Here is a 4917-nt window from a genome sequence, read left to right on the forward strand (position 1 = left end):
TTTGGTTAATAATTAAGACACCAAATATTAAATCCTGCTAGTGATTTTAAGAACAAAAATTAGCAGCGACCAGTCATCGGTGAGAAGATGAACAGTCAGGAAGCCCAGAAGCAGAGAACCAAATAGAAAAAACAAACAAATACTATAATCATGAAACAAGTCATTTGTGAGGTTTCTTTCTACGACATATCCAAAAACAAAACAGAAAAGATATCAATTCAGATAAGCTTACAATCCTTCTAGACTTCCAGTTCTGGAAAAAGAATATAAGGTCGTCACTCTTGAAATCACATTTTCAAATAAAAAGCCCTAATATTAGAGAAGATAAAGATGAAGTTGGGATAAATGGAAAACCAGTAAGAAATTATTTTGTAGAAATCAGAAAAACGATTAGTTAAACATCGAAAATGGGAAATAGTGATGAAAAAAAGTTAAACCTTGACACCAGAGATGAGAGAAAGAAAAACCAAAAACCAATTACCTTTTGAACATCATTTAGGGATTCGTCTACTGAGTCCGACCTATGTTTCAGCCGGTTGAGTCGTCTTCTTCTTTGTAAGATCGAAAAATGTTAGATGAGATGGAGGTGGGATTAGAAGTGAATCTAAGGGATTGAACCTACCCATCACTGCCATTTTCCTTCCCCTAAACCAACGTCGCTCGTAAGCGGAGATTCCAAGGCAAGGAATCCCTGGTGCTCTGTGAAATGACGTTGTGAGTGCGGATGGGAATCGTTAATTTGACGTTGCAGATTGGATATAGCAGTGTAAGTGCTGAAGGGTCGCATGAGAATGGAGGTTAGGGTGACTCCGCCGACACAATGATCATTATCATCGTCGTCGCGAGGCATTTGATCACGAAAGCAAGAGCAATTCTGCTATGAAGACGAAGGCCCTAGGGATTTTTCTTGCTAATTGGAAGAGGAGGAGGGGGGAGGCGCCCTCAGCATTTCCTTTTTTTCTTTTCTGACACAAATTTTAGGGCACGCACAAATGCGTGTCCTCTATCCTTCAAATTTTGCAAAACTGACATTATTTTTTAGGGCACGTACAAATGAGTGTCCTCTATCAGCGCGTGACATTGTTTGCGCGTCATTAAAGGGCTGTTTTCTAGTAGTGGGATCAGCTTATCCTTCTCATCTTGTGGTACGTCTTTTACATCAAGAAGAAGCTTGTTGTAGTCGGCTTGAGTTTTAATTTCTCTTCTTGTTCCTGTATGAGCAAATGTTTAGATAGTAATGGCTTCCCATGTCAAATAAGCATTGTCTTAAAGCCCTTGGACGTAATTGTCAAAAGTGTAATGCCCACAATTTACAATCACTAGGTAAAAGAATAGGGATTCTGGTTGTAGATCCAATACTGCTAATGATTTACGGAGCTAACGTGAGAGTCTTCTGACATGTTTAAAGTTCCATTAAAACCTGTATGAATCAGATGTGTAAACTAAAATAGTTTTAGGGTAATATCAAGATCGAGATCAGTGTCAATAACAATGATGACGGCTGAACCAGATTCAATAATAGCAGAAACCCTACAGACTCTTTTAACAGAAGAGATGTGTATATATTACACAGTCTCCTACTCTGATACCAAATGTTGAGATTAAATTTAGAGTGATCGAACAGAATCAAATAGGTAAAACAATGATGAACACAAGGAATGAATATTAAATGTGTCGAATGATTAAAAGTCACAACCTTAGAAGAGCTCGATTAAGAACTACTACTGTAAAGGCGTGTAGGTTTTACAATGTGATTAGACGACTACTAAATATAGTGCATGCATGCACCTTAAATAGCTAAACCCGAATAAATAAATCACGGGTGGACAGGCACAACCCAGATACAAAATAGACTATACAAAAGCCCATAATGACGCAACACTAAATACTCAACACATGTGTGAGAGTTAAAGCACAACATCAGAAATCGTATGGGAGTTGAGGACCTATACCTGTACCCATGGGTAAATGGGAAGACATCACCATGGATTTTCTGACAAAACTACCCAAGACGAAGAACGGTCACGACATGATTTGGGTATTCATGGATCGATTCACAAAGAGTGCAAACTTCATTGCAGCCAATGAGAGGTGGTCTATATAAAAGCTTGAAAATTCTTACATGAAGGAATTAGTAAGACTTCATAGTGTTGCTTTACTGATTGTATATGATCGTGATAGTCGTTTCACATCAACGTTTTGGAGGAGTCTACAAGAGGAAATGGGTACGAAGTTGTGTTTAAGTACAACTTACCATCTGCGGACATATAGTCAAAGAGATAGAACGATTCAAACAGTATAAGATATCTTAAGATCATGTACCCTAGAATTTCAAGGTAACTAGGACGAGCACCTACCACTAGTAGAGTTTTCCTACAACAATAGTTACCATTCGAGCATCAAGATGACACCTTATCAAGATTTGTACGGTATATGGGCCCCAAGATAGTCCATCAGACTAGTGAAAAGTTGAAAGTGATTAGAGAATGGATGTTAGCATCTCAAGACCATCAAAAGAGCAATCCTGACAAGAAGAGTCGACCGATGACATTTGAAGTTGGAGATTTTGTTTTGCTCAAAGTCTCACCATGGAAGGGACTTATAAGATTTGGAAAGAGTGGAAAGTTGAGTCCAAGGCTTATTGGACCATTCAAGGTTCTTAACAGTATTGGGAACCAAGCATACAAGCTAGAACTATCAGAAGAACTAGATCGTATTCATAACACTTTCCATGTGTGTTATTTAAGGAAGTTCACGGTAGAAGTTCCCGATATAATTCCACTTTCGGAGTTAAGGATGGATGTAAATAAGAGGCTAATTAAAGAGCCCGAGACAATTGTTAACCATAAGACAAAGAAGTTATGACGTAAGATACTTGACTTAGTGCTTGTGCGATCGTGACATACGAATGGGCGGAAACTCACCTGGGAAATAAAAAGTCACATGATGAGTCACTATCTACATATGTTTGCTAATGCAAGATTCCTGGCGGAATCATCCTAAAGAGCAGAGAATTGAAACGCCCGCGTTTCTAGGCTAAGCATTACTATGATGATGTAATAGTTAAGTTCAACAATTATAACCTAATTTGAAGTAATAAAGAGGAATTATTTGAATATTATGTGAATTAAATGATTTTATGTGCGTTATACTCATTTGTAAGGTATAATAAATTAAGAATGAAAATAAGAGTCAAAAATAAAATAATAGATAAACCCAATATCTATGAAGAAAGTTGTAGTGTTTATGACAAGGATTCCGGAGATATAAAGAACACCAAAATCCGAGTTATAACGAAGAAGTTACTACATGTTAAAGTTTTGCGGCTAAGCCGCACGACACAGCATAACATAACAAGTGAATTTTTGATAAATTACTTTTTAGCCTTGGCGATCTAAAGGAAAGTCGTAGTATACATTAAACTGAGAACATGAATAAAAAGAACGTCTGTTGGGTCCAAAATGTGATTTATACTTTGCTTTTCTAGGCTTTTGTAGTTTTCGGTCTTAGGCCGGAAACTATCCTGGGTTTATTTGTAGCTTGAACCAAAAACTCATGTGTTTTCGGTCTAGCATTTAAGTTGTGGGCTTGGGTTTTCGGTCCATATGTATAAATATCATTAGGGGAGTGTTTAGCAGGGAGACACTTAAGCATTAGAGAATGGGGAATGTTTTCAGCCTAGGGAGTAAGGAGCATCATCGTCACATTCATATGTTCTAGAGAGAGAAAGGAAGAGAGAAGAAGTGTGTGTGTGTGTATGTGTGTGTGTGAATCTTTTGTAAAGGATCCTCAATCAAATCATTGAAGACAATGAAGATTCATCTAATTCTTCTTCTTCTTCTTCTCCATTTTGATCTTGCATCATCTACTTGATTGGGATTCCGCACCATCAAGTGGATCGGATGGATACGTCAAGCGAATTTGGGGACTTACAGTTGGTATTAGAGCTTGGAGTGTATTAATATTTGTGGCAAGATCTTGAATGTTTTTGGACATTTTATTGATGGATTTGGCATTTTTAGATAGTTTTGGACAAAATATTGGGGGTTTGTTCTTCATGTTCTTGATAAAAATGAGTTTTTTTATCGAACATTTCATCAAAAATGTGAAAAATCGAGTTTTTGGTTGTAACCAGCGAGGGCAAAGCTTCGGTTCTCGTTCAGAAGCCGTTTCCGGTCGGAAACAATTCTCAGTGGAGCGTCCGAGATTTCGGTGGAGTGTCTCGCAAGTTTTCAGCCTCGGGCGTTCTCGGTTAGCAGGTGTTCGGTCAACAGGTGTTCGGTGGAGCTTCGGGCGATTTCGGTCTTCGCTTTCGGTCCAGTGTTCGGCGAGCAGACTACCTTGTGCGAGATTTCTCAAACCAAGAGACTTCGCATTTTCAGTCCAATTTTCAGATTTTTGACATTTTAAAAAAAATATATTTCGAATTTTAAGTTTCGTTTTCGGCCCTAAGCTTTGAATTTTGATTTTTTACTATCATTTTTGACTTTTGACCTTAAAAATTGACTTTGACTTCCAATTTTGACCTTTGACTTTAAACTTTGACTTTCTCATTTAACTTTCATGTTTTTACAATTGCCTTTTTGGTTTGACTTTTTAGTTTGACTTTTTAAATTTGACTTTTAAGGTTGACTTTCAAGGTTTCAAGTCGAAGGGAATTTTTTATAAACAGTGAGTTCCTCAAACACCAAGGTCGATGAAGTTTCATGTTCTTAATCTTGTGAAGCTACAATTAAGTTTCTCCGTGATCAAGTCGATATTTAAAAAAAAGAAAATGAGGACCTTAAATATGAAGGCTATACCTTTAGGAAAGGTCAAAAACCCTTAAAAGCACAACTAAGAGGCCAAAACCAAGGACTTTAGAAAACTTTAAGAAGAGTATAGTAATAAATGTGAAAAGTATAAATATGTTAAGGA

This window comes from Lactuca sativa, chromosome 6 (genome assembly GCF_002870075.4).
Source record: "Lactuca sativa cultivar Salinas chromosome 6, Lsat_Salinas_v11, whole genome shotgun sequence".
Classification (NCBI taxonomy): domain Eukaryota; kingdom Viridiplantae; phylum Streptophyta; class Magnoliopsida; order Asterales; family Asteraceae; genus Lactuca; species Lactuca sativa.